Here is an 18,681-nt window from a genome sequence, read left to right as displayed (position 1 = left end):
TCCCTTGGCTGTTTTGTTCTCTGCAATTTTTTACCTTCCACAAAGCAGCTGATGAGGAAATGAGGCTCTCTTTACTACCTCTGTGAGTGAAAGCCTAGCCAGACTCAAAATGTGTTTGGTTTTAGTGTGGCTTGTCTCTCCCATGTTATCTTCAACTCATAAATATTTATGTCACTTATTTTTCATTCATCTGACTGCATGGGGAACAGTCCTTCTACCACTGCCTGTATTAGCATACAGTACTCCCGCATGAGTACAAGTATTCTCCATTCATTATTTGCTGTTCATCATGTCTTCTTCATTACTTGGCCATAGAAAAAGTTGTTCTCATCAGGCAAGGGACTGGATGTAATAACATTTGATCTATCACAAACAGCTATATAGGGAATGCAAAAGCCGAAATTAGCAATATGATCACAAATCCTAGAATAAAATGTCTTTCTCCAAAATTATGTGCAAATGAGACTAGGATTTGCTAACATTAGGGTAGGTCAGAAGCAATTCATAAATGAAAACACAAGAACAAAACAAATCAAATTCATTAGACGATTTGTTTGTAAGATGTAAGTCTAAGAGCTTTAATGGTGAGCTAAAATGGAAATGATGATGTTTCCTGAACTGCACAGCATCTACTCTATATACAGTCAAAGCAAGAAAAGCAGCTGTGAGGCTAACACAGAGTTAGAGCATGCAGTTTGCAAAGCAACACTGTATAATTTTAAAAGGGTTGTGAAGTTCCTGAAGGCTGCATGCAATTACCACAACTGGGATTATCTAATAATAATTAATCAAATTTGAATCTGAATTGGAAAGGCATTTCCTTAATGTCCCTAACAGAAGGAAAAAGCAAAGTACTGCATTTAAAAGAGTTTTAAAACAAATAAATTAAAAAAAAAAAGGCTGAGAGTGGATTTGCAATCCAGGCCTAATGCTCAGTTTGCTCCTAGTCTCCAGATTACAGAAGATTATCACAGATCAAACCCCTTTAACAGAAAAAACCTTTTAAATCCACCTCAGCGTTGCCCTTGTTAGGAACAAAGGAGAGAGGCTTCTTCCACTGGGAGGAAAGAAACTCTTAATTCATGGCTTGTCAAGAGAAAGGTGCTTGCTTCAGCACCAAGCCAGGTTAGTTATGGCCCTAATTCACCCAGCAGCATGTTGTCCTGGTGGAAGGGATGACACCTTTAAGTAATAATGAACAAGCATGCGTTGACAGAATTATAATCATGGATTAGAAAGGTTATAGCAGAGATGGTGATAAAGCTAAATGCCTGTTTTATTTCCACTGGGTGCCATAATATCAAGACTTGGGAGCTGCACTTACAATATAAAATAATGTTAGTGTGGTAATTAGGACTTAATGGTTTGTGGAGAGAAGTCTGAAAGACTTTATAAAAACACCCAAATTAGTCTGTATTCAAGTTCTACCTCACTCTCGCTTTTTTTTCTGGCTGTAATGTCATCTCCCTCAGAAGCAGAGTTCTCTTAAAACACAGTGAAGAATCCTAGAAGCATCAATAACTTCTCAGTTTGTCTATATGGGTGTAGTCTCAAGGATATTTCTGCCAATTTATCCCAACTGAAGAATCTGGGCCAGAGTGCCTAAGAGTAAAATTGGTGACCTAGAACACCTCTTTTGCTTAAGTAAGCAGACAAAATCAAATCACTAGGTGTATATTGACCTGGTCTCCTATTCACAATATTTTTTCCTTTCTTAAGCTGCATGAGATGTCTAGTCACAGTGTTTAAGAACCAGTAAATTTAGAAAAGCATGACTCAAATGAGAGCCTTTTGAATGAGTTCAAACTGCACAGATTTTGTTAGGACCTTCCTCTGACCACAGAAGTAAGAGATCACCCAGATTTCTGGGAGATAATATACATTTTTTACACTTATCCCAGTTTCTTGGGGATCCTTGCCACCATGATAGCAGGGTGCCAATTGCCTGGCAGCAGTGGGCTTAGCAGGAAAAACATGGAAATTTATTGACGTGTAAGGGATAGGAGACAGGCAAAAAGGGGCCTTTTTTTTTTTTTTTTTTTGCAATCAACATCATGGCACAAGATTTTTAACTTGTATGAAAATGTGTTTCTGCAATAGTTTTCATACAGACCAGACAGGTTTATCTTGATCCACATACTGACAGTGCAACTGTTCTATTAATTCCAAAGGAGATTTCAAATGACTCCTTTCCCTTCAGGATATAGATTTGGTGTAAAACGAAAAACTATACACATGCACAAGGGTTTTTTTTTTTTTGATTTCTTTCACCATGCCCATGAAAATATACAGGCAATTTGGAAATGTCTGGAATAAAATCAACCCTGATAATTAAAAATATGCATGCATTCATATGTATTCATATACATACATGCACACACATATATAATAACTCTGTCAGACTCCAGTGCCAGTCTGTTAAGGTATTTCCATGACATTTTCACTTTTCTGCACCAAAGAAAATTAAAATGGCCAAGGTCACAGAAGGGGAGACTGTCAGATGCAAGAGACTGAATGCAGACACACTGCACTAACAGCTCTTCCCCTCCAGTGCAGATTGTGCTGTTCCTTCCTAACTAAATATCGGGGGCTGCATTCACCACTACTTCATTCCCACCAAATGTATTTCTCTTTTTAGAAAAGACAAGAACTTCAGACACTGCCCTTAACAGCACTTTAAATATATTTTCCTTTTTGGTTTCAGTGGTGACTGGGTACCTAAAAAGCTTCAGGGTTCAGGATCCTAGTTTCATTGCAAGACCAGAAAATGACAATACAGCAAGGTGGGGCGGGAGAAGCAAACTTATCAACTTCTGAGTGAAGCAGTGGCACTTTGGATAAGTGTCCACACCTTCACACCTTATACATCCCTGTTCCCATCACACACCTGCTTCTCTCAGGTTCCTCACTGCATGTCCCTGTATTACTCATCCAAGATGCTGAAAGGAGGGAATGGTGAATTTTGCCATGTTCAACTAAGCTAGAGTGACTTGAGAATGAAGGGTGCCTTTTAATACAGCTGCTCCCTAATAGCTCTCCTGCTATGCTGCCATGAAGAACCTACCCAGGTTACATTGTTTTCAGCTTTAGAAAGTGTTTTACAGAGGTATGAGTAAAGGTCTGTGTATCATGGTTGGTTTACATACTGTGGGACAGAGGAGTGAAATTAAACTCAATAGCAATAAAGGCATTGGATCAGTGTCAGATCTCTAAGTTCATCCCCACCTGTTGCACTGGAATTTGAATATTTAATTACTAAATTCATCTGTTTCTCAGATACAACTTTTAACATGGTATTCTGCACTATCATTCCATCTTCTATGTGGGAACCGTAATCTCTTAAATTGATACATACTTATACATACGTTTGGCCAATCTATTCTTTTAAGTGGATGCCGCTGAGGATGAAGATATTTATGTGTTAAATACCAAAAAAATGAACTCCTGACTTTGAATCAAGTGAAACAGAGTAAGTTTGTCCAACACAATCACTTGCAAATTACTCATAGGGGAGCAGTGGGGGTTGACTTCTAGAGTAGAGAAAGGTGGATTTGCTGAGTCTCCAGGAGTTTGAATGCATTTTCTTGTTAACCCTATAGGCACAAACTCCTTCTGTCATTACTGAGATAGCAGTTGAACACAGTGGTATTTGGGTAACCCACAGGGAGGGAACCTGCTAGAGGAAACGGAAAATGCAGTTAGTTTCCCTGTTTCAGTCCATGACATCATGAGAGTCGTTAACTATGGAAAGAGAGCAAACACATGACCAGCCCATGACCAGCACTGCAGCACGCTAGTGATATTTACAGCTTGTATTTAATGCAACAGTAACCATTCACAAAAGAATATCATGATTTATTTGTCCGGAGTATCACAAAACACTAATTATCTGGAGAATTGTCCCCAATCCTTTGGGTTAATGACGATGTTATTGTGCCGTACTTGTGGTCCCATAGTACTGAATCCAGTACATTTAGACCTATCTGAAAAGCTGGACCTGGTGTACGAATCAAGAAGCCCACTGTCCTAACAGAAGGGACTCTCTCTTCAAACCTTATTCATGTGTTTTCAACTTTGCATTATGATCTCGTAAGGACAGAGAGGGCCTTTACGAAGATACCTAGGCCACCTTGTTGTGAAGACAAAGGATAAGATTTACAAAAGCATCTGGTTTATTGAGTCTGATTGATTTTCAAATCTCTAAATCCGGAAGGTGATACATGAAGTGTTTATTTAACACTTTAAACATCTCATTGTTCATGTGTATCTATCTCCTGGTCTTATTTTTCATGCCCTCAGTGCTGTAGGAATAAGAGACTTAAAACAATTGTCTGGCCTTCCTAGTCTTTGACAACTGTCAGCAATCTTGTTCTGTTGCAGCAAGGCAGAGATCATAAACACACTTAAATTTTGTGGGATGGCTGATCTTACTCTGAACAACTAAAATCTAAAATCACGAACTAGCTTGATCTCATATTCAAATCTGATCTCTTTGAATACAACCATCCTGCAATCTTCTAACATTGATAGACCACATGCAAAACCAATTATAGAACAACATGTTAAAAAAAAAAAGAGCAATCAGTTCTTAATAGAAAAGAGACTCTATTTTAATTACTGCCAACAGGTGGTGACCTTGAAATTCTTAGTATATTTTAATTTTACAAGCTGTTCAGATACTGGATTGATGGGACAGAATAAGTACCTCAGGTGAATCTACTAAATTAGTAGGATTGATTTCTAGCTTAAAATGTTTCAGTAAAAGGATTGTACATTTCAGTTAGGTAAATAATGATAGGATGTGCAGCTACTCTTGCTGACATAAAAATTCTAAGAGCTGCCACTCTGCAGGCTTCAGGGCAAAAAATGAATTCAATGTCAGTGATTTTAATCATGACTCTGTTATATTTTGTGTCTTTCATAAAGGTCCTATACTTACATTATTCTAACAGATTGTCAGCTTCCATTAAACAAAAAGTTTTACTCCTCCTGACTAAGGAAAAGAAACCCTCTTTACTAAATTTGAAAATCAGAAAGGATGCTGAAGTTATCATTTTAGCACCATAATATCTTGTGATTGAGTTGGACTGAGTCTTGCTCATGATTTTTGGAAACTTGAAAGCATCCATCCTGTGCACCAGACTGAGTCACAAGGAAACCACACCTTTTCTCCCTTCAGAATAAAGCCCAGTTTAAATGCAGTCTGTTGACTTTGTCTTTTATAGCATCTGGCAGAGCTGACAGCCAGCTGCAGGAAACTAGAATCAGAGATTTCAAGAGACCCACTAGGGCAGTCAGTCCTTCTCAGGGCCTTTTAGGGAAAGCCATCACCAAGTATTTTCCACATGTGCATAAAAACAGTGAGCTAACCCACTACTTTTCACTGTCACTTCGATGTCACCTCTCAACTGAGTGTCACATGCTACACCTGCATTTCCTTGCCTCGCTGAGGGCTCCGGCATCTGTGCACCCTAAGCCACTAACCAGATAGCATCCCTCCTCCACAATGATGTCACAGGATTTTAAGGGACAGAAAAAGGTTTAAGGTTAACTAACCTCTTCCAGAAGATTACAAATAATAAGATGAGGCAGGTATGTCAAAAGGTACTATGGGCTCCTGCAAGTGGGTGACAGAGCAAGAGCAAGGGAGCCTCCTGCCCCTCTGGCTGCATGGGAGGCTGGGGACTGCCCTGCTGCCGGTGAGCAGGTGCTGGCATGGGGATGGACAGGCTTGTAGTGTGGGCGCCCCCGCGCACAGCTCTCAGAGCCATCTGCTCTGAATTAGGCTGGATTAAAGACACAGCATAGGCAAATCCCTTCTTGCTGTTTGTGTGACATAGATTTATCCCATGTGAAATATGGCTTAGAGGCAAGGGTTGGCTTTCTCACATGCTAGGGAAAGGCCGTTAACAAGAAGAGTTTATAAAGGCAGGTAAAAGAAACAGTCCCCCTCAATGAGACATTACACTTCTGCAGGAGGTCTTTGTTTTGATAGCCCCAGCACAAAGCAAAAAAATCAGACCAAGTACTGAAAGTTCCATGCAGGTAGGCAAAGCAGTCAGTATGAATAGCACCGGATTCATTCTTTACAGAGAAGAAGGGTACATATGGGGAATGGGCAAATCTGACACAATATCTCTTCAAACATTCCAATTACAGCTCTAAAGAAGACAAGTATCCATTTCCTTCTTGAATTTCCGAGGTGGCTGGCTTGTAATGGAAGAAATTTTAAAAAACAAAACAAAGCAAAACACAACAACAACAAAACACACACACGCAAAACAAATAAACAAACAAAAACCCCCTCCACACCCAAAATAAAATGACCACCACTACTAAAAAAAAACAAACCAAACCAAACCAACACAAAACAAACAAAAAAACCCCACAAACATACACCAACTGTAGAATAAGCCTGTTGTTAAGAAGGTTTCGGGACCCTGTACTTTTTCTCCAGATCATCACTGTTTTGATTTATTTCTGTATATGCATATATTCTCTCTATATTCATATATAGAATACATATATATTCCATATACGGCCTCTGAGAGGCTGTCCTGAACCCAGCTGTCATTATAGACCATGGCTACCTAGCACTCAAATTTGGGATGTAGCAGGTGTGCTTACTTACACCTGCTTAATGCCTGTTTGGTAGAGGTAATCTTTGCTTGTTTCTTTTTCAAACAACTGCTGGCTCTGCCTTAAAGTTGTCCACATTTCCTTGTGAATGAAGCTCACTGGAAAACACAAAGGAACAATCCAGCATCGTGTATCTAACACAAGTGCAGGTCCCCATGTTTAGTTTAGAGAAAATGCAACTGTGGCACATCCCCCTGAGATCCAGAGCCTTCAATAGTGTGGTTGATGGCATTTTAGCACCTATTGTGCCCCATTGTGTCTGTCCCAATGTACACACCTAGGATGGTGCTGACAAGTTCTCCCCACGTTTGGGGGCAAGTTGACTTCACCTCCCCCCGGCTGGGGGGCAGGAGGGTGGGATCCTCAGTCAGATAACAGGGTCCTCAACAAAGGTGACCAGAGAGGTGGAGAAGCTTCTGGACTATGCTGTAATGCCCGCAGCCAGATCTGACCAGGCTATAAAACGGGGTCCCCACCAAAGGCACCCTTGGAGTGGTCTTCTTGGAGAAGCAGGTCTATAAACTGGAGCCCTCCCCTTAGACTGGGACGCCGTTTAAGGAGACTTCCTGGGATTGAGAGCGCCTCACTATAGTGAGTGGTTATCTCTACTGGATATATCATTGAATGAGCCATCGCCTAACCCAGGTGAGTGATTATTTCTTCTGGGTACCCTTGAGTGAGAGGCCTCTGTTTTTTTATCTTGTGAGTGAATATGTGCACATTATGGATCCTCGTTATTCTTATGTTGTTGTACCCCAATAATCTTCTCAACTGATATCCAAACCTGTATTTTACGTTGTCAGAGTGCTAAATAATTGTATTAACGCTGTTTCTAATAGGTTTACTTGCTACACTTTTCCAGCTAGAATAAAGTCTGTTTTGGAACTTCTTGTCTGCTTAAAATTGGCTTCAGGGGTGCCTACGTGACAGACACTAAAAAAAATACAGTGAGGTCAAGCCTTGTACCTGCCTCATGTGTGCTTTTCCATGTTACTTGCACCCATAATTCAATTCTTTTAAAATGAAAGCTTCCCTTGCCTTTCTAATGCTTAGGAGCAAAGAAGGGGAAATGATGAACCCAGTGCCATGCAAGAGAATAGAGCAAAGTTGGAACAAATGAAAATAGAAAGGGAGAACAAAAACACCAGAGACAAAGGCAGAGATTAAAGATACAGAAAATGTCATAAAGAGAAGGAAAAATGCCTTTTCTTTCCAGGTTCTGGGCAAAAATAGACCTTTGTTGGAGAAGATACATCAGTGTTACATCAGGAAGGTTAAATGATTTACACAGTTTCAAGAAAATAGTGAGAAATTGGTACTGGGCTTTTTTACACTAGTGAAAATTACAAGCAACCAAAGACAATGGAATGATCCCTGATTACATACACTATATTGACTAGAACTGAAAGGTTTTTTCTTAGATTTCTTGCCAGAAACTACTGATTAATAAAAAAACATAATTTCTGAGAGTAAGTCATTCCTTCTGAGTTTTTTTTTACAGTTTTTCAGGAAAAAAATTGCGGAACTGTCAAATCAGAGCATTTCAGCTCCTTTTCAGAAACCAAAGGCATAGTTTTCTATTTTTTTCTTATGAAATGAGACAAAATAAAATTGAACAGTGAAAAATAAATTAAAGGATAATTTTAATTTGTATTCCAGTTGGAAAGGAATGTACTTTTTTATTTTCGGTATTAAATTTTCATAGAAAAAATCCACTTCCTATGGAGAGTTAATAAAAACATCGATATGGCTAATCAATCTTATTAGTTTCAATCCCATCATCTTTGATATAAAAAAATGCCATACTTCCAAAAGCGCTAATTTTATATGTCCTTTAAGACTATATCAGCCACATGACATCTTCTGGCAGACAGCGTGCTGTGCTATGTGGTTTGTTTGTGCTGTGAAGCTTAATAAAAGCTATATATTTATATATTTATATATTTATATATTTATATATTTATATATTTATATATTTATATATTTATATATTTATATATTTATATATTTATATATTTATATTTGGCTGGTCCACACATTGTTTGAACAGCCCTGTATATAATATAAACAAATTAGTAAAAGGTTCTGTAGGCAAATGCTTTAAGTATGATATTCACACTTTATGATCCTTGTGACTGTGTTGTCTTCTGCGTTATATCTATATCGGCTCTAGTAGTGGTACTACATAGATTTTCCTGCATGTTACTGCAATATAATTAAGTTAACTGTATTACTTTACAAAATTTGGAGAAAATGCTGCTGTCACATTCTAGACAAATTCTCAGAATAATCCTGGAAATTATAATCAAAATATTCCTGGATTCTGTTCACACTTGGCACATCTATTAGTAAATCAAATATCAAAGCTTTTGAGAAAATTTCCCATATTTCATAGAAAGAAGTGAACAATTTGCCCACTGTGATATTTTAATCACCTACATAGCACCAAGGTCATATGTAAGTGGCACAAGTAAGGTCAAGTGAGATTGCTTACAGAGTGCAGCAGACATCAGACTGGATCGGAGCAATGTCAGTCTAGCCTTGCTATATCATGTCTGGCAATTTTAACAGCAGTTTCACAGTTGTTCTGTCACTGTAAGCTAAATATAACCCCCTTCTTTGGTTTTACAATAAGCTTTTTTTCCAGAAGGTCTTATAGGCCTGACTGAATTCAGTAAACAGCTCGCTGAATTTTATTTACAGTGGAAAACAAACAAACAAACAACAACAAAAACATGCAAGACTTTCTCACTGGTATATAAGAGGAAAATAAAGGGAAGATCAGTTTGTCTCTTCAATTGAGGTCTGTTTACAGCCAATATTGGAAGTTTCTGTGGTCTGCTGCTAATTCTGTTAACTGGTACTTCATAATTATATGCTCAATCATCTGTTACTTAAGGCAGATGATTGTCCTCAACACCTCTTAATAAAACTAAGACACGCCTTTCTGGAGGTCTTATTTAATTACTAATCTCATGACATCTCTAATCTTTTTGATTCACCTCCTCCTGCATGTTTCTGTCATCTGGTTGTTCCTGCCAATGCTGACTGCTATGTGGCAAAACGATACTATTGTCACTACCAATTACCCTGGCAGGGAGTTCAGCCGAAGGCTGTCGTGGACCTAATGAGGTGTGCCCATTCAGGAGAAAAATGCAGCTCCATTTCCATCCCCTGGGTGGTAACTGCTTTATAAGAGTGATCAATTCCTGGTTAGGTTAAGAAGTGGAAACAAGCAAACGTATAATTACTCTGTGTGATCTGTACAGCCAGGTTGAGGAGGGAGTTGGGCAGTCAAAAGAAGCACAGGGAGATCCAGGAGCTGAGTCCTTTAACGTGCTCTGCTGCTGGGATAGCAGCATCTATCTTTGATTTTTTAATATTTGTGTTTGTACCAAACAAGAAGAGGCATTAGGCTTGATTCTTCAGTTATGAAAAGCAATCAAAAAACTCACATCATCCTCAGGGAGAGCAGAAGCAAGTGCTTTGCCAGGATGTAGTACTGCTACATGCTCTTTAGATGAGGCTAAAGCAGGAGCACTGTTTGGAAAACTGCAGGATATAGAGAAGAGCACTTAGGCTGGGATTCATCTTACCTATTTTTAATCATCTAAATCTTTAGTCATTTAGGCTCCATCTGCAGACGTTGTGCAGAGAGAGGGACACACTTCAAGAGGCTGATCAATCCTTTCCACTCTACCAGCAGTATATGGGGGTGTCTTTCACAGAATTAAGATGTAGTCTGGGTGGTCATCAGCTACAAAGATAGCAAAATGCTTTTGGGCATGACCCAGAATCTGACTATAGTCAGCAGCCACCATACTCTTTCCATTGCCTTTAGTTGGTTCTATATTAACACTACCAGAGGACCTGGACAAACTAGTTTATGCAAAAAATGTTTAAACCTGAAGGTACTGTGGAAATATATCATGGCAAGTAAGCAGTGATGAGAGCAGAGTAAGAAACAGATTGCTTCTTTGGCTCTCTGTTTCAGCTTTCCTGGCAATATAGCTATTGGCACTTGATGCTGTGACTGTGCAAGTTTGCCCAGTTCTTCTCTCAAGCTGAAATTCACTCTGTGTAGAGAGAAACAACAAGAATGCATAACACAGAATCCACATAAAGAGACAGATAAAGTCTTGGGAGCCTACTATATCCTGTGAGAAGAAAACTCTTATTTTGGTCAAGTCAGGAGGAATTTGACAGAGATGTGTTTGACTTAGGCAAATTAAGTGGGCCTTGCTATAAGTGACATTCAGGCTTCGCTGAGCAGCACAATTGTTCAAAAAAGTGTTGCATGAAAGATATTAAGACAGGCTTAATGCATAAAGCTTTGTTAGTGTGGTGTGGAGGTGAAGGCATATACACCATCTTCAAAGTTACCGAAGGTATTAAAAGCAATGGGAAAAGAGACAGAAAAGGAAAGCCTCTCTTTGTGACCAGCTGGGAGTCATTGCCAGACAAGCATCCCCCTCTGTGGTCTCTCCAGCACACCAGGCTGCAACAGTGATGGTAGCCATCACCATTCTTGTCCCCTAGCACTTTGTACTTTGAATCAGGACCTGCTCCAGATCCTGTGGGCTGTTCCTGTTCATTGTGTTCTTCACGCTGGCTGTAAAATGCTTAGCTGCGCACAGGCATTGCACATGGATTGGCACTAAGCTTTTATGCATGTGTTTCACTGGATAACCCTGTCCAGATATTTAAATGGCCACTGTCTTCTTTTTTGTGCTCCATGTTTTGGGTTTCCCTAATGTAAACTAAAAACAATAAGGTGGGCTGCAGGAAAAGGGCATGAAGGGTGGTTCTCCATGCTGTTGACAATTGCATCCTATAAGAACTATCTGTATGATCAGCGTGTGGGCTTGCAGGTACAATGCCATGAGGGAAACTATGTGAGACTAACAGAATGAAATAACAAAGGAAAAAATACTGCCATGGCATCTCTCTGAAGCCCTGTTACAAGAGCCAGGTGAACAGTTCCAGTGGGCTTTGAGCAAAGGCAGATTGCAGAGCAGCAAATGGAAAGTGCTCAGCTTCACAGTGGTTGTGGCACCTAAGGCACTGTGCAAGAACCAAATGTCTTTTGGCTGGAGATTTCTGTATTCCAGAATTACTTTTTCTTCAACCAACCACCCTACTGTACCAAACACACTGTTTTAAAATTCTGAAAAATGCTTCAATCTGGCTTCCAAAGTTTCTAAACAACAAATATTTCTATTTTTCAATTAAATTAAATTGACAAAGGTGTCACAATTTCTTTCCATCAAGATTAAATTGTAAGTGTATTTTTTATTTGTTTGAAGTAAAACTGAAAACTGGAAAAAAATAGTCATTTTCATTTCCTCACTTAAAAATCAAATTGAGTTGAAATCAGCCTTACTGAAACCACATTTTCTGTAGAGAAGGTTGCTATATGTGAAAATTTTGAAACATCTCTTTGAACCTAATTGTTTTGTCTTTCTGCTTGCACATTTTTCACTTCATGCTTCCCCTTAACACCTACGTTAGACCTTCAGATATGAACTTACACCTTCACATATGCACTTCTTGGTTTTACCATATCATTATTTTTCTTCTGCTAATGTCCTCTTTCTTGCATTCCTTCTATTCTTGTCACATTCTCTTCCCCTCCTTTGATGTGTTTTCACCCTCTTCTTCTCTTTTTCAACATGTCCAAGGCAAAACACTTGGAATACATAATTCAGAAAAGACTATCTACATGTGCAAGGAGATAAGGATCTGTCAGAACTTTCTAGTATCCCTGAGAAATCTGAGCAGATTATTTATTTCCCTTGAGGCATATGCTGCTCAATGCAATCCTTTGCCTCATGGGAATAAACTTCTCACCCAGTACAGAACTAAGGTTACCAGACCTACTGTCTTCTGTCAGAGGCTAAATGGCAAAGGTGTGTTATTTTTCCCCTGAACATTTCAGATTTTCTCTCTAGAATATCTCTAGGCAGAGGAGAGAGAGGTGGCCATTAGGCAGTGGGTAAGGAAATCATAACTGAATCAAGGTATTCTTCCCTTGAAAAAATAATTAATTCCCAGACACTTCACAGAATGAGAAATTCCACTTTGTCCAGTGGGGGAACAGTACAGGTGAGTCCCCTGACATTTGAGCAGATTGCATGACGTGTACTTTTTCTCAGTTAAACCCTGTTCACAGAGTTGAAAACCAACCCATGACTGAGACTCAAGATCACACGTTTCCAGAACAGCTTTTCTTCTGTTTTACTTTACAAATATTTTGGCTCCTCAACCATGCTTTCCCAAATTATTTTGCTGGGCTCCGAGTGTGAGAAGGCCTTAACTGTGTTTCTACTCCCACAAAAAATACTCAGTCGTTATCAGTCATGACTCAGCTTAACTAGCTGTAGTCCATTGTGAAGGCACAATTCAAATAAAACTCACTTCTCAGTTTATACAACAAAGAATGTTTGCTTTTTAGTAATACCTTAGGAAAAAATAAAAATAAAAGAAAAGAAAAAAAAGGAGAAAGTGACTTAGAGATTTCCAGTTCACAGATGCTGTATCCCTCTGTGCTCAATATTTAAAATAAGTTGGGGTTGTAAACTATGCACACAGTAATAACGTTGCTGATGCTGACCTTGCAAAGCACGGTTCTGTGCTTTATGAATCAATCATCACAACCTGGAGCAAGAGGGAAAATAAACCAGCAGAGAAACCACAGAGAGAGCAGTTGAATTGAGAAATGCCTGCAAGCATATAAGGGCAGTGGCACCACATTAAGCAGAATTTGTCTCTTCACTTACAGTATGGCAACAGAGAAGCCTGATTCACCTGAAAGGTTACTTACTGTCTTGATAGTATATAGGTGTATTACATTCTAGATAATGCAGTTCAAACCAGTGCCTCTCCGTGGATGCTTTGCATGTTGCAGGGTCAGGTAGCACAATTTGGGTCATGTCTGTACTGAAGGCTCAGTATTAGTTTGTATGCTGAGTCTCTACTCAATGGCAGCAGCTTGCTCATTCTCCTCACTTATGGGTATACCAGAGGGACAGATTCTTCACCCCAGGGGTTATCATCAGACATGTTGGTTTACCTACTTCTGTAAGGCAAAACCATGAAAATAAACAAAGCCCAGTCAGAAATAATCACTTTGACCAGAAGAAGTTAGAAATTAGCTCATCAGACAGCAGCAAGAGTAGAAAGGAAATGTTGTGGCGTGGGGTAAGGATGTCTCCAGGTGATCTGGTCCAGCCAAAAAGACATGTGTGATTGTGTTCTTATTTTCACCTCAGAGCAGCAAAAGGATCCTGTGGGCCCCTTGCTCAGCCATTGTCACAGTGCTACACACACGTGTAACCCTTCTGCTGGAGTTGCCTACTTTATAATTTCAAATGGCTAGTGTAGGAAATGCTGCTGCATTTTTATGCTTGTAAATTTTCTTATTCTACTGGGTGTTCAGACAGGCTCACAAAAGCAGCCTCCAATGAATTAGCAGGCAAATTGTTCTGCACATTGGAACATCAGAAAGAAACTCCAGAAGAGAAAGATACACATTAATGCTGTGTTTGCCATAAACAAATAACTGTCTTTTTCTTTTCATACCCTGCATGACTCTTCTGGGTTAAGGCAAAAGGAAAATAAATAAATAAGTAAATAAATAAAAATAAAGAGACAAGAAAACAGATCTCTTATGAAAAGGAACAGCCCATGCCTTTTTTCTGTAACACGCCATAACCAAAATGAACATAAAATGTCATCTTCTCCAACAGACAGCAAGCGCCTAGAAATGCAAAGGTGCAGATCACAGAAAAGTAGTCATATGTGTCACATCACAATACCTGGTGTTTATTTACATCACAACAGTTGAGGAACTACCAGTATTCATAAAACATGCACAGACCTTCCCCTCCTTGTTCAGGAAGATTAGAGACAACCAAAACTAGGAAAGACACACTGGAATGGGATACCTAAAATTGAATAATTCCTTCACCATAAATAATGATTTTAATAATAAAAAGCTTTGCAGCTTGAAGTGTTCTAATTGAGAAATTTCAGAAAGCTTTTGAAAGATTAATTAATGTTTAATTTTCCCAATATAGTTGCAAGATTATTAAATACTGGTTAGCCTTATTTTTCAGGTAGAGAAAACAGATGTAATTGGTTCACTGAGACTTTCTAAGGATGAAAAAGTCTCAATCTATAATTTACTTGCAAGGTAATCTTGTGGTTCTTTTCTTTTGTCAGCCTCCTGAACAGTCAATCTTTCTGATGAAAGGTGTAAAGTATGGACATAAGAAAACAATACCAGAAAACAGTAGAACATGCCTTAGTCCATAAAAAAAAAAATAAAAAACAAAACAAAACAAAACAAACATAAATCATAAATGCAGTCAGATTTCATTAAAAAAATCTATTATTTTAGTGGTCCAGTGTTCATTTCTTCATTTCTGCAGAATAGCGATAGACTGAATACCCTTGGTTTCTGCCCAAAGGGAATGTTTAGGTTATCTAAACTGTTATATTAACAGGAGTTCCATCAGGAAGTAAACAAGTGGGTTATATTCATTGTGCTTCATACATACTATCTTGCATGGTGATGTTAATGCTCTAAATTCTTATATAGTCATTGTTCCAAAAGCATAAATGTTACTGTACAATCACAGCATTTGACAGCACCACACTTTTCACCTGTATAGAATCAAACACCTCAGAAGCTGTGCAAGAATTACTTTCTTTCAATTCACAGATGGGAAAACAGAGCACCCAGAGACACACCACGACACAGAGAAGAAGAGAACACAGCCCTGATAATAACCCAGAGAGACACAGGCCTGGACTTGTCCGGGTTAATTTTCAGATTTAACTAAGAAACCTAAGTGAAAACTCTCAACAGAGAGGAGGTGGGATGGGAAGAGGGAGAGGGACGGACACAGGAAAACGGGGGGGAGAGAAATGCATTTAGAACAGAACTGAGGCCAGCTTCTCCAAGATCAGATTTATCTCACTGATCATATGCATAAAATGAGATGCTCTGAATACCAGCCAATTTCTTGATCTTGATCACACTTTTGTCTAGACCAGTGCCTAATATTTTTAGCACATTAAGACATGTGGTCATGTCAGTGTATTTTAACATGGTCACACTAGGTAACTCTTTCCCAGATAGCTTGGTCACAGATCCTGGACTGAGGACTGAAGTCATCTTTCCCTCAGTAGTCCTCTTCAATGAACACCTCAATATGTCTTAAAGCCAGGCCAGGGTTTGCTGTGTGCAACACAACATTTCAAGTGCATTGACTTCAATTTTGTGAGGTTTGCAATGCACACAATATGTCAATTTGTTTCATTCAAATATTAATGTTTTATTTTATTATAACATCTATTTACTGAATTTTACATTCTGAGAAAGCACTGAAGTGTCAGTCACAGGTCCCCATGAACCTTGGAGATAAGATATGCAACATCCAAGAGATATGTGTAAATTGGAGCATCCAATCATGTACCCTGTTACTCTGACAGGTATTCTTATTGATTTGTTACTAATGAACATCAGGGTGCTGAAGGACCTGGCAGTGCAAGGTCACTTCTGTTATCTCTGAAGAGATAGGAAGGAAGAAGTAAAGAAGTTTTTAAAGTTGAAAGGAAATATCAAATTTTGTCTACTGTGGCCTGCAAAAAAAAAAAAAAAAAAAAAAAAGAAAAAAAGAAGAAAAAGCCCTACAATACCACAAAACAAAAGAAGCTAAAAGACTTACAGGTAGATAAACACAAATGCTCAAACCTGCCCTGGGTTTCAAGTCAGTGGTTCCTACATCCACCATTGCTGTAACAGAAACACCTGATTTTGCACACTAATATAATACATTTTGGACTAAACTGGCAGAAATGTTATATTCCATGCACTGAAAAGCCATGACAGAAACATTTACTCCAAACAATGAGTATGACAGAAGATTTGTAGACGTCTTTTCACATATCTTGGTCCACATCACAGGCCACTTCTTCACAACTAGAGGCTACAGTCTACAAGTATTTCCAAAAAATTGAACTGATGGTTGTCCTTGATTGTATCAGTCTAGACTTCAAGTGTGTTGATACTGTCAGGCCTATTGCAAAGTAAATATCTGAAGGACTGACGTGCCTTAAACTTTAAACATAGGGCTATGTCTTTTAAATTTATAAAAGCAATAAGAGATTTTACTAGAGACAGTAATAGCACTAGTCATACATTTTACATACATCATACATCTTACTAGCACAAATTTCCTGTTGGACATTTGCACTGTTTGTTTCTTTTCCATCTTATCAATTTTAATTCAAGGATAACCCTACAGACTGGACATTTCAATAAGATACTGACTAATGCTTTACATGCAGGAACAGAATAATTTTTTTTGAGCCATACATGGGCCAGTACAGTTTGGTTTATGTAGTCTATATCACATATTTTCATTAAAACCAATAATGAATTAATACTATGACAATTTATGACCGTGGCTGTTAGCTATTGATAGCTCAATGCTCAAATATTGCAGTGATAACTGCAAAATAATTTCAGAGACAGACCAGAATATATGAACTTTAGAAAATGATGTACCATTTAAGAAAGCACTCCAACCACCTCAGAGGTCCTAATGTGAAGATCTCAGATCAGATGAAGACCTTGAAGATTGTCTGAGAATAGCCTGTCTTATTAAAGCCCTTGAACATTTGACATCCAAGACTGTCTAGAAAAGGAAAGTGAAAAGAAGAATTCTGAACATGTCAAAACCTTAAAGAAATTATTAGCTTGATGCTAAAACTAATCACTTCTCTTAGGTATGGTACACTCTGCAGCATATAAAAATCTCATCTGAGATTTAGAGACAAGCAAACTTAATATGACGTTTTGACTTCCAAACCCTTGTTTTATAAGTTGTCAACGTTGTTTGTGGAGTTTAAGGAAATTGAAGTTGCTTTATCTCACATGCTAAGAAAGCAACCCAACAACAATTTGTGTCAACAAATACAAATCCAAGTGGGATATAACCTATTACATCATCATTAGTATATATACAGTCATTACTATATACCACTCTCTTTATACACATGTTAAGCACATTATGTATAGATACATACTGTGTATGCATATTCAGTATGTAACTCAATAGTAATTCAACAGACATGGAACTTGGAACCAAATAGTTCAAAACCCTGAATGGAGATGTGGTAGAGCTGATGCTGGAGCACGTATCTGGCTTTCCCCTAAATATGGCAACAACGCTGCCTGTGCCGTAGACAGAGAGAATGAGATGTCTCAAAGATTAAGAATCTCTCAGTGGCCAAAAAATTATAAGCACAGAGCAAAGATTCGAGTTCCAGTCTTCTCCTGATATTCAGCACCTGACACTGGATTTTGGGAAAGAAACTCTCCACTTTCAGGTAATTAGCTATTCTGAAATTGCAAGTATCATGCACATCACCTCTCCTTCCCTGCTTCTCCTTTTCTGCCCTTGTTAAAGATTTGTCATTTGTTCGCTCTTCATGGGGTCAGAAAGAAAATGGGTAGTTCAGGGGGCACTGACAGAGTTAGTATCTTAGAAATGCTTTTTCTTTCCTGTCTTGTGCAGCAATAGTACTTCCCAAAGTATGGGGTTCAGACAAATGAGTTGTCTAACTGTTTTGAATGCCCATCTGCATATGAAGTATTTGTATAGGGCTAGTAGACAGGTTGTGAGACCTATAGAGTACCATGCCTTTCTGGACTGGCAACTAACTGGAAGGCAAAAATAAGCCTATTTTACCTCCCACGTCCTTCAGCTGTGCAGTTGTTTTGTATACAGCTGGACAACACAGTAATAGACATCTTTATTTAGGTAGCTTAATCCTACTCATGGTGATGGGGATTAGGTATTTTTCTTAAATGCCCAAGAGGGCATTGGATGGTCTTATTTGGCTTTGTGACAAGGCTTAGCATCCACAGATTTGATGGATCAGTTCACTTGAAATGTTCTTAGTTTAAAAGATACTTTATTTTCCTGGATCATCAGTGCATTAGTTGCAACAAACAAGGCTCCTGTATTT

This window comes from Columba livia, chromosome 3, assembly GCF_036013475.1.
Source record: "Columba livia isolate bColLiv1 breed racing homer chromosome 3, bColLiv1.pat.W.v2, whole genome shotgun sequence".
NCBI lineage: Eukaryota > Metazoa > Chordata > Aves > Columbiformes > Columbidae > Columba > Columba livia.
This window is presented reverse-complemented; position numbering follows the sequence as displayed.